The following is a 16,143-nucleotide window of genomic DNA, read 5'->3' as shown; positions in this document are numbered from 1 at the left end:
CATGTGAAATGGGGAGGGAAATTTTAAAATGTTCTGACACAGTGATTTTCCACATACAATTCATCAACAAGCTGAATCAACATCACTTGGGAATTTGTCAGAAATGCAGATTCTCAGGACTTATTTCAGACTTCCTGAATTTAAAACTCTGAAGTTGGAGCCTGCTGCTGCTGCTGCTAAGTCGCTTCAGTCGTGTCCGACTCTGGGTGACCCCGTAGACCGCAACCCACCAGGCTCCTGCGTCCATGGGATTCTCCAGGCAAGGGTACTGGAGTGGGTTGCCATTTCCTTCTCCAATGCATTAAAATGAAAAGTGAAAATGAAGTCGCTCAGTCGTGTCCAACTCTTAGCTACCCCACGGACTGCACCCTACCAGGCTCCTGCGTCCATGGGATTCTCCAGGCAAGAGTACTGGAGTGGGTTGCCATTGCCTTCTCCGAAGTTGGAGCCTAGCAGTCTGTTTTAATAAACCTGATCATCCCCGTGGTTCTGAGGTACACTACTGTTTGAGACCCATTGTTATGAATAGTAAATATGAAAAAAATCAGAGCACATAGGCAATCTGCTATAAATGGCAAGATGTTTAGTGTAATTGAATGGCATTATTCACTATTTAGTGTATCTGGATGGGAGTGGTGTGGCAGCGTGGAGGAGTCATGGAAATGAAAGATAAGGTTGGAAAGATAAGCATGCTTCATTTGGGTCTTATCAGTCATGTTAAAGAGTCTGGATTTAATTTATTCAACAAATGTTTATTTTATATCTACACTATAGTACAGTGTACAAAATAGATTCCCTGCTCTCAGGAAACTTAGCCTTGTTGTTCAGTCGATCAGTCGTTTCCAACTCTTTGCAACCCCATGGACTACAGCATGCCAGGCTTTCCTGTCCTTCACTTAGCCTAATAAGCAAATAAAAATATATGTTTGTATATCAGGTGGTAAAAAAATGCCATGACACAACAACATGGATGAATCTCCAAGGAATAATGGTATGTGGAAGAGGCCAATCCCAAAAAGTTAATATATATGATTACATTTATATAACATTCTTGAAATAAAAACAACTAGAAATGAACAGGTTAGTGGTTGCTGAGGGTTAGAAGGGAGTAGAGGTTAGAGGGTCGTGGGTGTGGCTGTAAAAGAGCACCATGAAGCCTTGATAGAACTGGAAATGTCCTGTATCTTGGCTGTATCAACGGCAATATTGCACTGTAGTTTTGTAAAATGTGGCCACTGGGGGAAACTGAGTAAAGGGTACACAGGATCTCTATTATTTCTTGCAAGTGCTTATGAATCTACAATTATTTCAAAATAAAAAAGGTTTTATGAATACTAAATCAGGATAGAGTATCGAAAAGATGAGGGGATTTATTTTATATGGGATAGTTAGGAAAGACCTAGGTGAGGAAGGTAGAGCATTACATAGGAATACTTGGAGAATGTTAGAAATACAAAGACCCTGAGACAGGGTGTGCTTGGTGTGTGTGAGGAATAGTAAGGACAGCATTGTGGATACGATAGGTGAGCAAGAGGGAGAGCAGTAGGAAATGAGATCAAAGAGTTGCTAGAGGTGGTAATGGTGGAAACATCATATAAGGGGTTATAGTCACAAAGGCTTTTCATTCTGAGTAAAATGGGAAGCCATAGGAAAAGTAACAATCCAACTTAACCTTTTAAATGCTTTGCTTCACAGGGTGAAAAATTGACTAAGTGAAAGGAACATGAGATTATCGAGGTTTGGTCCAAGGTGGCAAGAGGAGGAGGTAGTGAGAAGTAGTGTGACTGGTAGTGTGAATAAGTTTTGTAGTACAGTTGACTGGATGTTCTAATGAACTGGATGTGGGATGTGTGAGAAGGAGAGGAGTCAAGTGTGGTTCTAAGATTTGGGCCTGAGCGAGTGGAAGAATGGTGTTACTGTTTTATGAAGTGGAGAATTTGAAGGAAGAGCACTCTAGGGCAGAAGATTAGCAGTTTAGTTTTGGGCTTGTTGAAATGCCTGTAGACATACAAATTGAGATGGGAAATAGCCTGTGGGATATGTAGTTTGCATAGGAGTTGAACCCGACATAGGAATTTCGGAGGCAGCAGCATGTAAATGGCATTTAAAGTCATGGACTAGATGAAAACTTCAATGAATGAGTGTGTAGATAGGAAGAGAAGTTTAGGCAGTGAGTCCTGGACATTTGAATTTTTAAAGGTTAGGAAGATAAAGGAGAATTCAGTAAAGAATGCTGAGAAAGAATGGCCGTTGAGGTAGAAGGAGAACCGAAGAGGGAGGTGACTTGGAGATCTAGTGACAAAACTATTTCAAGCAGAAGAAACCAACCAATAAATCAAATGCTAGTGTTAGGTGGTATGAGATATGAACTGAGATTTCTCCTTGAGATTTGACTGCATGGAGGTCGTTGTTGATTCTGATAAGTGCAGTTTTTATGACACAGTGGGAGGAAAATCTGATTGGAGTAGGCTCAAGAGAGAAAGGAGAGTCAGTAAAAATTAAGTATAGACAATTCTTTGAAAGTGCTTTGATCAGGGATAAGGAGGTGCAAAGAGAAGAGGCAGAAACTCTACCCTAAGAACAGTGGGGAGTCCATGGAGAACTCTTGGTGTCTACCCTTTCAAGGACAGTTTAAAATACTTGACATGACTGCTTTGTTAATGTGTTTTCATTAGCTATTACATGCAAGAAAAAGTGATTATGTTAGCTAACATCTTAATTTTATGTCCTATGAAACAATGTCATTGAAAGTAAATAACTCAAGTTTTTAAAGAATATTGGATATCAGGTTTTGATTGTCTGCCTTAAGTAATAAGAGATTTGTTCTATGTCTCTGTGTGTGTGTGTGTGCATGTGCATATGTATATATACAGTTGATCCTTGAACATCTTGGGACTGAACTGTGAAGGCAGTTTAAACGCATATTTTTTCAAAAAATATATTCGAAACTTTTTTTTAGATTTGTGACAGTTTGAAAATAACTCAAAAATTGTGTAGCCTAGAAATATCAAAAAGAAGTAAGGTATGTCATGAATGCATAAAATATACACAGGTACTAGAGTATTTTATCACTTGCTGAAGTATCATTTACTCGATGATAGTTCATAACATTGTGCAGGAGGTGGTGACCAAGACCATTTCCAAGAAAAAGAAATGTAAGATGGCAAAGTGGTTGTCTGAGGAGGTATTACAAATAGCTGAGAAAAGAAGAGAAGCAAAAGGCGAAGGAGAAAGGAGAAACCTAACTGAATGTGGAGTTCCAGAGAATAGCAAGGAGATATAAGAAAGCCTTCCTAAGTAAACAATGCAGAGAAATAGAGGAAAACAATAGAATGGGAAAGACTAGAGATCTCTTCAAGAAAAGTAGAGATACCAAGGGACTATTTCATGCAAAGATAGGCACATTAAAGGACAGAAAGAGCAAGGACCTAACAGAAGCAGAAGAGATAAAGAAGAGGTGGCAATACTACACAGAAGAACTGTACAAAAAAAGGTCTTAATGACCCAGATAATCACGATGGTATGATCACTCACCTAGAGCCAGACATTGTTTAATGCGAAGTCAAGTGGGCCTTAGGAAATATCACTACGAACAAAGCTAGTGGAGGTAGTGGAATTCTAGCTGAGCTATTTCAAATCCTAAAAGATGATAATGTGAAAGGGCTGCACTCAATATGCCAGCAAATTTGGGAATCTCAACAGTGGCCACAGGACTGGAAAAGGTCAGTTTTCATTCCAGTCCCCAAAAGCAATGCCAAAGAATGTTCAGACTACTGTACAACTGTGCTCATTTCACGTGCTAGCAAGGTAATGCTTAAAATCCTTCAAACTAGGCTTCAACAGTAAATGAACCAAGAAATTCCAGGTGTTCAAGCTGGATTTAGAAAAGGCAGAGTAACCAGAGATCAAATTGCCAACATCCATTGGATCATAGAAAAAGCAAGAAAATTTTAAAAAAAAATATGCTTCATTGACTATGCTAAAGCCTTTGACTATGTGGATCACAACAAACTGTAGAATATTCTTAAAGAGATGGGAATACCAGACCATCTTACCTGTCTCCTGAGAAACCTTATGCATATCAAGAAGTAACAGTTAGAACTGGACATGGAGCAGACTGGTTCAAAATTGGGAAAGGACTACGTCAAGGCTGTATACTGTCACCTTGCCTATTTAACTTATATTCAGAGAACATCAAGAGAAATGTCAGGCTGGATGACTCACAGGCTGGAATTAAGATTTCTGGGCGAAATACCAACAACCTCAGATATGCAGATGAAAACACTCTAATGGTAGAAAGTGAAGAGGAACTAAAGAGCCTTCTGATGAAGGTAAAAAAGGAGAGTGAATAAGCTGGTTTAAAACTCAACATTCAAAAAATGAAAATCATGCTATCTGGTCCCATCACTTCATGGCAAATAGATGGGGAAAAAGTGGGAACCACGACAGACTACTTTTCTTGGGCTCCAAAATCATTGTGGATGATGACTGCAGCCATGAAATTAAAAGACGCTTGCTCTTTGGAAGAAAACCTTTGACAAATGTAGACAGCATATTAGAAAGCAGAGACATCACTTTGCTGACAAAAGTCTATAGTCAAAACTGGTTTTTCCAGTAGTCATGTATGGATGTGAGAGTTGGACCATAAAAAAGGCTGAGCACTGAAGAATTGATGCTTTCAAATTGTGGTGCCAGAGAACACACTCTAAGGACAGTGAACACACTCATTGTCCTCACCCTTGGACAGTGAGGAGATCATCCAGTCAAACCTAAAAAAAATCAACTCTGAATATTCACTGGAAGTATTGATGCTGAAGCTGAAGCTCCAGTACTTTGGCCACCTGATGTGAAGAGCCAACTCACTGGAAAAGACCCTGATGCTGGGAAAAATTGATGGCAGGAGGAGAAGAGGGTGACAGAGGATGAGATGGCTGGATGACATAATTGACTAAATGGATATGAGTTTGAGCAAACTCCAGAAGATAGTGAAGGACAGGTAAGCCTGGCGTGCTGCAGTTCATGGAGTTGCAAAGAGTCACACTTGACTTAGTGGCTGAACATCAACAACTGTAAAATATATACAAGTCTATTATAAAAAGTTCAAAAATTTTCAAAATTTACACTGACACTTACAGACCATACATGGAAACATTCCCAGTTAAGAAAAAGATAAACAAACATAAAGATGCAGTATTAAATCATAACTGCATAAAATTAACTATGACACATAGTGTACTACTTTGATAATTTCATAGCTACCTCCTGTTGCTATAACGATGAACTTGTGTTTCGTGTTGCAAGTAAAATGCTATGTGACACTAAAAATCTCCATGTGAGCAGTTGTGTCTCTAGTAAATTCTATATTGCAGTAAAAAATTATCTCATGGTTTTCAAAGATTTTTCGTGTTTAGTGCAATGCCATAAACTTTGAATAACACCAAGGACCCATACGAAGTGCTGCTAATGATCCTGGAAGTTCTTACAAGAAGCAGAGTCATTATATTACAAGAAAAATTTGAACTGTTTGATATGCAGCATAGATTGATCTGTTTGATCTGCAGCTGTGGTTACCCACCATTTCAAGATATAGAAATCCAGTGTAAAGACCATTGTTAAAAAGGGAAAAGGAAAATGAAACCGTAGCTGCAGCTACAGAAACTTGTAACTGTTGCAAAACTTTGCGCTGTTGATGAAATGCCTTTTTATCTCATATTGAAAATGTAACCCTTTTGTGTGGGTGAAGTATTGCTGTAAGAAAGACTTATCTATGGAGTCTAATATGATTCCAGAAAAAATGAAGTCATATGACAACTTAAAAGGAAGGTGAAAGACCTAAAGCTGGAAAAATTAATGTCAGCAAGAATAGTTTGATAATTTTAAAAAGAAGTTTGGCTTTAAAATGTCAAGATAATAGGAGAAGAAGCTTCTGCTCAGCAACAGACAGCAGAAAAGTTGTCATTAAAAGAATCGTTGAGGAGGAAGGATGTCTGCCTAAACAAGTTTTTAATGCAGACAAAAGTATTCTGTTCTGGCGGGGGGAGGGGCATGCCACAAAAGACATTTATTAGTAAGGAAGAGAAGTGAGCACCAGCATTTAAGGAAAGGATAAGCTAACATTACTATTTTGTGCAAATGCAGTCCAGTTTATGATCAGGACTGCCCTTATCTATAAAGCTGCTAACTCCTAAACCATGAAGGGAAAAGATAACACCAGTCTTTTGGTTTTACAATAAGAAGGCCTACACTACCAGAACACTTTTTCTTGATTGGTTCTGTCAACGTTTTGTCTCTAAAGTCAGGAAGTACCTTTGCCAGTAAGTAATTGCCTTTTAAATTTCTTTTGATACTGGACAATGTCTTTGGCCACTTCAGACCTCATGAGTTCAACTCCAAAGGTGTTGAAGTGGTTGCTTGCCACTAGACACAATGTCTGTAATTCAGCCTCTAGATCAGGGGTCATGTGAAAGTGTTAGTTGCTCAGTCGTGTCTGACTTTTTGTGACTCCATGGACTGTCATGGAGCTTGCTAGGCTCCTCTGTCCATTGAATTCTCCAGGCAAGAATAGTGGAGTGGGTAGCCATTCCTTTCTCCAATGGATCTTCCTGACCCATGGATCAAACCCAGGTCTCCTGCATTGCAGGCAGTTTCTTTACCATTGAGCCACCAAGGAATCCCAGATCAGGGGGTTATAAGGACCTTTAAACCTCATTATGTATGGTACTTTATGGAAAAGATTGTCAGTGCTATGGAAGAGAAACCCAATAGAAGATCATAAAAGTCTGGAAGGATTATACCATTGAATATATGCCATCACTGTTGTACAAAAAGCACTGAAAGCCATCAAACCTGAAAGGATAAATTCCTGCTGGAGAAAACTGTGTCTAGCTGTTATGCATGACTTCACAGAATTTACAACAGAACCAGTCAAGGGGATCGTGAAAGAGATTATGGATATGGCAACAAAGGTAGCGAGGGGGAGTGAAGAGTTTCAAGATCTAGATCTTGGAGAAATTCAAGAGCTAGTAGACATCACATCAGAGGAATTAACAGAAGATGACTTGGTGGAGAAGAGTGCTTCTGAACCAAGACCAGAAAATGAGGAAGATGTAGAAGAAGCAGTGCCAAAAAACAAATTGACATAAGACAATCTGGCAGAAAGGTCCCAATTATTCAAGACCACTTTTGACTTCTTTTATGACCTCAGGACTCTATGATATGGGCACTGAAACTAAAGCAAATAGTGGTGGCTACCATATAGAAACATTTTTAGAGAAATGAAAAAGCAAAAAAGTCATTCAGAAATTACAATATTTCCTTAAAGTTACACTGAGTGTGCCTGTCTCTCTTGCTTCCCCTTCCATCTTCTCCACCTCTTCCACCCCTAAGACAGCAAGAGCAACCCCTCCTCCTGCTCTTTCCCAGATTACTCAATGTGAAGACAAGGATGAAGATCTTTATGATTCACTCTCACTTAGTGAGTGGTAAATCATCATGCTAATAGTAAATCATTATTGAAGTAGTAAACTTGTGTATGTGTCTTCGTGTGAAAATCTAAAAACTGTGGGGCAAAAACTGTATGAGACTTTTTTGTGTCTCCATCATTATTGCCTAAGTGTTCATTTTACAGAATATCATGTGGTTTGTGGTATATGAACATTTTTAGAGAAAGGAAAAACCAAAAAAGTCAGACAGAAACTATGATGTATTTCCCTTGTGTTGCATTGAGTATTCCTGCCTCTCCTGCCTCCCCTTCTACCTCGTCTACCTCTGCCACATAAGACAGCAAGACCAATGCATCCTCTTGCTCCTCAGCTTACTCAGTGGGGAGACATGTGGATTAAATGAAATATTATACATTAAGGGTTTATTATAGAGCAGTAACAAAAGGTACATTTGATTTGATTTTTTAAAAGCAAAACTACTAATTCTTTCACAACTAACTAGTTCACATCTAATGTTCCCATATATGTATATATCTAAAAAAAAAAAAAAAAACCCTTTAATGTAGATTTACATGAAAATATTACTTGGTTCCAGAAAGAAATATAGAAGTAAAATCAGTTTTAGTATTTGTTTTCCAATTTAGAACATTACGTTGGCTGGGATTCTGCTTTTAATAAACTAGTCTCTTAAAGATATAGATGTAAAACCTAGAGATTGGGGAGGGGATGACCCTATGAGACAGGAGATTTGGACATCTCTGCCATGTGGGCTGAGTAGTATATAAGCCAGTTTACAAAGAAAATAGTTGTATGTAACATTCACCAAGAATTTAATATCAAACTACCAGGCTTTGTAGAGAGATAACCTGGATCATGGAAAAAGCAAGAGAGTTCCAGAAAAACATCTATTTCTGCTTTATTGACTATGCCAAAGCCTTTGACTGTGTGGATCACAATAAACTGTGGAAAATTCTGAAAGAGTGGGAATACCAGACCACCTGATCTGCCTCTTGAGAAATTTGTATGCAGGTCAGGAAGCAACAGTTAGAACTGGACATGGAACAGACTGGTTCCAAATAGGAAAAGGAGTACGTCAAGGCTGTATATTGTCCCCCTGCTTATTTAACTTCTATGCAGAGTACATCATGAGAAATGCTGGACTGGAAGAAGCACAAGCTGGAATCAAGATTGCTGGGCGAAATATCAATAACCTCAGATATGCAGATGACAACACCCTTATGGCAGAAAGTGAAGAGGAACTCAAAAGCCTCTTGATGAAAGTGAAAGTGGAGAGTGAAAAAGTTGGCTTAAAGCTCAACATTCAGAAAACGAAGATCATGGCATCTGGTCCCATCACTTCATTGGAAATAGATGGGGAAACAGTGGAAACAGTGTCAGACTTTATTTTTCTGGGCTCCAAAATCACTGCAGATGGTGACCGCAGCCATGAAATTAAAAGACGCTGACTCCTTGGAAGGAAAGTTATGACCAAACTAGATAGCATGTTCAAAAGCAGAGACGTTACTTTGACAACAAAGGTCCGTCTAGTCAAGGCTATGGGTTTTCCTGTGGTCGTGTATGGATGTGAGAGTTGGACTGTGAAGAAGGCTGAGAGCTGAAGAATTGATGCTTTGAACTGTGGTGTTGGAGAAGACTCTTGAGAGTCTTTTGGACTGCAAGGAGATCCAGCCAGTCCATTCTGAAGGAGATCAGCCCTGGGATTTCTTTGGAAGGAATGATGCTAAAGCTGAAACTCCAGTACTTTGGCCACCTCATGCGAAGAGTTGACTCATTGGAAAAGACTCTGATGCTGGGAGGGATTGGGGGCAAGAGGAGAAGGGGATGACAGAGGATGAGATGGCTGGATGGCATCACTGACTCGATGGACATGAGTCTGAGTGAACTCCGGGAGTTGGTGATGGACAGGAAGGCCTGGCGTGCTGCGATTCATGGGGTCGCAAAGAGTCGGACATGACTGAGCGACTGATCTGATCTGATCTAATCTGAACCTGCCCAAAGCTCTGTAGTTTGTAAGTAAGAGAAGTGGGTTTTGAACCCAGACAGTTTATATTAGAAGCACAGGAACTTCACCTCCATCCTCACAGAAAAAAAGGAAGAAAACTGAGATAAAGAGGAAGAAATTGAGATAACAAATGGCAAGAGTTCTGTTTAAAGTTGCATAAGCAGAGAGCAAAAAGGGAAGTTATTATAAAGACACAATAAACCTGGTTACCTCCCAGAATCCAAGGGCAAGGTCTCTGGAAAGACTTTGAATTGATGATTCATCAGGAAGCAGGCAGGATGTCTCACTGGATGGCAGACTTAATAGTGTCTGTAGTATATATTGGGGCTTCTATAAATAAAATCTTTTATTTTCAATTATGTTCTTTTCCATAAATGTACAGTAGCATACAATATGGGTCAATAACACAAATTTCCTTCAGGTATAAAAGAAGCAGCACCAGCCTAGGAGTCTGAAGATTTGGATTTTGTTCATAAACGTTCCTGGAACATAAATGTTCATGAAAACTTTGGGGAGTGATAGAGTACGCTTGATATGTTTAGTATCTTGGTGGCAGTGTTGGTTTCACAGGTATATACATATGTCAAAACTTTAAACTTAAAACAAAACTTAAAGTGTACACTTTAAATGTGCAATTATACCTCAATAAAGTTGTTTACTCTTTTTTTTTTTGAAGTACAGTTGATTTACTATGTTGGGTTAGCTTCTGGTGTAGAGAAAAGTTATTTAGTTATATATATATGCCAAAGCCTTTGACTGTGTGGATCACAATAAACTGTGGAAAATTCTGAAAGAGATGGGAACACCAGACCACCTGACCTGCCTCTTGAGAAACCTATATGCAGGTCAGGAAGCAACAGTTAGAACTGGACATGGAACAGACTGGTTCCAAATAGGAAAAGGAGTACGTCAAGGCTGTATATTGTCCCCCTGCTTATTTAACTTCTGTACAGAGTACATCATGAGAAACGCTGGGCTGGAAGAAGCACAAGCTGGAATCAAGATTGCTGGGCGAAATATCAATAACCTCAGATATTCAGATGACACCACCCTTATGGCAGAAAGTGAAGAGGAACTAAAAAGCCTTTTAATGAAAGTGAAAGAGGAGAGTGAAAAAGTTGGCATAAAGCTCAACATTCAGGAAACGAAGATCATGGCATCTGGTCCCATCACTTCATGAGAAATAAATGGGGAAACAGTGTCAGACTTTATTTTTTTGGGCTCCAAAATCACTGCAGATGGTGATTGCAGCCATGAAGTTAAAAGACGCTGACTCCTTGGAAGGAAAGTTATGACCAACCTAGACAGCATATTCAAAGCAGAGACATTACTTTGCCAACAAAGGTCCGTCTAGTCAAGGCTATGGTTTTTCCAGTGGTCATGTATGGATGTGAGAGTTGGACTGTGAAGAAAGCTGAGCACTGAAGAATTGATGCTTTTGAAGTGTGGTGTTGGAGAAGACTCTTGAGAGTCCCCTTGGACTGCAAGGACATCCAGCCAGTCCATTCTAAAGGAGATCAGTCCTGGGTGTTCGTTGGAAGGAATGATGCTAAAGCTGAAACTCCAATACTTTGGCCACCTCATGCGAAGAGTTGACTCATTGGAAAAGATCCTGATGCTGGGAGGGATTGGGGGCAGGAGGAGAAGGGGATGACAGAGGATGAGATGGCTGGATGGCATCACTGACTTGATGGACGTGAGTTTGAGTGAACTCAGAGAGTTGGTGATGGACAGGGAGGCCTGGCATGCTGCAATTCATGGGGTCGCAGAGTTGGACACGACTGAGCGACTGAACTGAACTGATGTACATATTCTTTTTTGTTTTCCGTTATGGTTTATTACATGATATTGAATACAGTTCTCTATGCTATACATAGAACCTTGTTGTTTATCTATTTTATATATAGTAGTTTATATTTGCTAATTCCAAACTCGTAATTTATTCTTCCCCTACCACCTTTCCCCTTTGCCAACCAAAAGTTTGTTTTCTATGTCTGTGAGTCTGTTTCTATTTCGTAAGTAAGTTCTTTTGTGTCATGTTTTAAACTCTACATATAAGTGATAATAATACGGTATTTGTCTTTCTTTCTGACTTGCTTCACTTAGTATGGTAATCTCTAGAGCCATTCATGTTGCTGCAAATGGCATCATTTCATTCTTTTCCATGGTTGAGTAGTATTTCAATATGTCTATAATAGCACATCTTTATCTTTTCGCCTGTCAGTGGGCATTTAGGTTGCTCCCATGTTTTGACTATTGTAAATAGTGCTGCAGTGAACTTTGAGGTGTATGTATCTTTTCAAATTAGAGTTTTCTGCAGATATATGCCCAGGAGTGGGATTGGTGATCATATGGCATCTCTACTATTAGTTTTTTAAGGAACTGCATACTGTTTTCCATAGTAGCTATGCCAATTTATATTCCTACCAACAATGCAGGAGAGTTCCCTTTTCTCCACACCCTCTCCAGCATTTATAATTTGTAAACTTTTTAACGATGGCCATTCTGAGCAGTCTGAGGTGGTACCTCATTGTAGTTTTGATTTGCATTTCTCTAACAATTAGCAATGTTGAGCATCTTTTCATGTGCCTATTGGCCATCTGTGTATCTTCTTCAGAAAGTGAAAGTGAAAGTTGCTCAGTTGCATCCAGCTCTTAGAGACCCCATGGACTATGCAGTCTGTGAAATTCTCCAGGCCAAAATACTGGAGTAGGTCACCTTTCCCTTCTCCAGAGGATCTTCCCAACCCAGGGATTGAACCCAGGTCTCCTGCATTGCAGGCAGATTCTTTACCAGCTAAGCCACAAGGGAAGCCCAAGAACACTGGGGTGGATAGCCTATCCCTTCTCTAGTGGATCTTCCTGACCCAGGAATCAAACCGGGGTTTCCTGCATTTCAGGCAGATTCTTTACCAAGTGAGCTATCAGGGAAGCCCAGCTATTTAGGTCTTCTGTCCATTTTTTGATTGGGTTTATTGTTGTTGTTCTTGAGTTATATGAGCTGTTTGTATATTTTGGAAATTAAGCTTTTGCTGGTCACATCTTTTGCAAGTTTTTTTCCCATTCCACAGGTTGTCTTTTCATTTTCTTTTATGGTTTCATTTGCTGCATAATAGCGTTTAAGTTTGGTTAGGTCTTATTTGCTTATTTTTGCTTTTATTTGTATTGCCTTGGGAGATTAACTTATAGAACATTTGTGCAATTTATGTCAGAGAATGTTTCTCTATTTTTTTTCTAGGAGTTTTATGGTGTCATATCTTACGTTTAAGTCTTTAAGTCATTATTAGTTTATTTTTTGTGTGTGATGTGAGGATATGTTCTAAATTCATTAATTTATATGTGTCTGCCCAATTTTCCCAATACTACTTGCTGTGGAGACTGTCTTTTCTCCATTGTATATTCTTTTTTTTTTTCCTGAACCTTTAATGAGAAAAAAATATAATATCAAGCTCAAAAACATAGTGTGTTTGTTGTGTCAATAGGCCAAGAATTAGGGATACATAGGATAGGACTAGCAAACAAGATACATGTAAACAAAGATACACATGTTCATAGAGTGAAAAACCAGTGCCTGGCACAATTTTAAGTCTCAGTTTCCTCATCACGGGCTTCTCTGGTGATTCAATTGGTAAAGAATCTGCTTGTAACACTGAAGACCCAGGTTCCATCCCTGGGTTGGGAAGATCTCCTGGAGAGGGGAATGGCAACCCACGCCAGTATTCTTGTCTAGAGAATTCCATGGACAGAGGAGCCTGGCAGGCTACTGTCCAGGGGGTCACAAAGAGTCAGACATGACTGAACAACTAACATACTTTCCTCACCACTCAGCAACCAACATGTTGGGGATCCCATGGCTGATGGGGAATAGACATCCTGACTCTGGGCATTGCAGGATGCCCTCCAACACATCCACTTCCAGCAGTATATGGTGCCTCTTTCTCAGAAATTTCTTGTCATGCTTATATCCCTGAATCGTCTCTTTGGGCACCTTGATCAGATGCAGGCTGTTGGCAGCCTCCAGAAGCACTTCCCACTCCATTTTGAGTATCATACATGCTATGAAGTTGGGGTTGAACTCCACAGGGTTGATATGGACCTCAGTGGCCATGCAGAGGGAAGCCACAGGGCCTCACTCCCCACACATGCAAGCTCAGCAGATTGTGGGTGAGCAGCTTCATGTTTATGTTACATGCTCTTGCAAAGCTGGAACCAGAAGCTCCATTATATATCCTTCCCTCCTCTATTGAAGATTAGTTGACCAAAGATGTGTGGGTTTATCTCTGAGCTCTCTATTCTGTCCCATTGATTCAGATGTATGTTTTTGTGCCAATACCACACTGTTTTGATTACTGTAGCTTTGTAGCATTGTCTGAAGTCTGGGAGATTTATGACTCCAGCTTTGTTGTTTTTCCTCAGGATTGTTTGAGCAATTCTGGGTCATTTATGGCTCCACATAAAATTTTGAGTTATTTGTTCTGCTGCTGCTGCTGCTGCTAAGTCGCTTCAGTCATGTCCAACTCTGTGCGACCCCAGAGACGGCAGCCCACCAGGCTCCCCCGTCCCTGGGATTCTCCAGGCAAGAACACTGGAGTGGCTTGCCATTTCCTTCTCCATTTGTTCTAGTTCTGTGAAAAATGTCATGGGTAATTTGATAGAGATTACATTAAATCTATAGATTGCTTTGGGTAGTATAACCATTTTAAAAATGTTTTTCCAATTCAAAAGCACAAGATCTTTCTGTTTGAATCATCTTCAGTTTCCTTTATCCATGTTTTATAGTTCTCATCATATAAGCCTTTTATCTCCTTGGTCAAATTTGTTCCCAATTTATCTTTTGATGTGATTTTAAAAGGGATTTTTTTCCTTTCCCTTTCTGATATTTCATTGTTAGTGTAAAGAAATGCAACAGATTTTGGTATGTTAATGTTGTATCCTGTTTTTGCTGAATTTGTTTATCAGTTCTAGTAGTTTTTGTGTGGAGTCCACATTTACTACTGCAGGAACTGAGTGTCTGGGAAATTGAGTAAATTGTTCCAGGATATGTAGTAGGTAATCCAGTGAAGATTCAAATCCATGCCTTTGGATTCTGTGAACAGGGCACTGTCTCCTTGTGCTTGCCCAGGCCCAGGCACTAGAAGTACAAGGAAATACAAAGATGAGTAAGGCACAGTCCCTGCCCTCTAGAAGCTTAGAAGCCAACCAGTTAGTTAGAAATGTAAGCAGGTAGTTGAAGTAAGTTCTAACTCTGTGTGATAGAGTTATCCAGTCTCCTGGAGTAGCTGCAGCATAAGGTCAATGTCATATCCCAGGTCTCTTTTTTAGTCTGAAGAAGAAGAAGTATTAGTCACTCAGTTGTGTCTGAGTCTTTGTGACCCCGTGGATTGTAGCCCGCCAGGCTCCTCTGTCCATGGAATTCTCCAGGCAAGAATACTGGAGTGGGTTGCCATGCCCTTCTCCAGGGGATCTTCCTGACCCAAGGATTGAACCTTGGTGTCCTGCACTGCAGGCAGATTTACCATATGAGCCACTAGGGAAATCCTATTATTTTACTTTATAGTACTTGTAAGTTTTACTTTCTTTATAAAGATTAACTCATAATTCTAATTTAATAATGTTATGAGGTAGTCACTATTATATTCCCATTTTACAGGTGAGAAAATAAGGTACAAGTAGGTTAAATAATTTATCCAAAGTCACACAGTAGTAAGTGGCAATGCTAGGATTCAAATTCAAGAAGTCTAGCTCAAGAGTTTATATTTCCATCACTAGACTTTGTTGCCTCTAAACCTTTCTAGCTCAGAAAAATTAATGTTAGCATCCACCAAAGTGATCTGATTCTAGGGTGTTGACTCATTAGGTGCCATCTTACTGCTTAACAATGAACAATGTAACTATCAAGTAGACTGGATACACTTGCTCTGTTTATTATGCTTTTTCTAGGCAGTTCAACCTAGGAGGGCAATTTACAATCAAAGGCTTGTTGCTTGCTTGGAATCAGATCAAGGGGAATTAGCTGGTTGATCTTAAGGACCTTCTGATCCTATTTGCACTATAAGGTTACATCTGTGGCAACCATTTCCCTGTATAATACTGAAGGTGTACTGCTTTTAAGATGTTTTCTAAACTTACAGTGATGACCAATCCTCCTCAAGGTTTGAAATACTCTTTATTTAGACATTGTGTTAGTCAGGCTTCCTCTGTTTGTAAGTGTGGACAGTCCCAACTCAAATAAATGCATGTCCCTGGCAAGTTAAGAGATGGATATAGCTTCTCTTATTTTCATTCAAATGAAATCATCCTCCAGATTTCTTTTTTTATCTGTATCCCTCCCCCTCCACAACTCTTGGCTCTACTTAGCTCTCTGCATTGACCTCATTCATTCCTAGATAAAGATACTACCATGATGGGTTACCTATCCTGTTTTGTATCAATCAATATGGTCAAGAGAATGAGATACTCTTGTTTAGTTCAGCTTGGTTTATTTGTCCATCTGTGTGGCCTTAAGGGTCTGAGTTTACTTGATAATCCCACCAGAAGAACATGTTGGAGTGAAGAAGGCTACATTCCTCAAAGGATGTACAGACAAAGATAATAGTATCAGTAAATCATATTGTAGCCTGAGACAAGAGAAAAAATTCATTAAAATAGATTCTGTCCTTATTTAAAATCTTGATGGGTT

General features: G+C 39.5%; 1 pseudogene; it reads right to left on the bottom strand.

The window, feature by feature from the left end:
• Positions 1-13,281: 13,281 nt before the first annotated feature.
• On the bottom strand, positions 13,282-13,642 carry LOC112578082 (annotated as a pseudogene).
• Between the last annotated feature and the right edge of the window lie 2,501 nt (positions 13,643-16,143).

Source organism: Bubalus bubalis, chromosome 12, assembly GCF_019923935.1.
Source record: "Bubalus bubalis isolate 160015118507 breed Murrah chromosome 12, NDDB_SH_1, whole genome shotgun sequence".
In the NCBI taxonomy this organism is placed as follows: Eukaryota; Metazoa; Chordata; class Mammalia; order Artiodactyla; family Bovidae; genus Bubalus; species Bubalus bubalis.
Note: the sequence above shows the minus strand (reverse complement) of the source record. Positions and strands in the feature narration are given on the sequence as shown.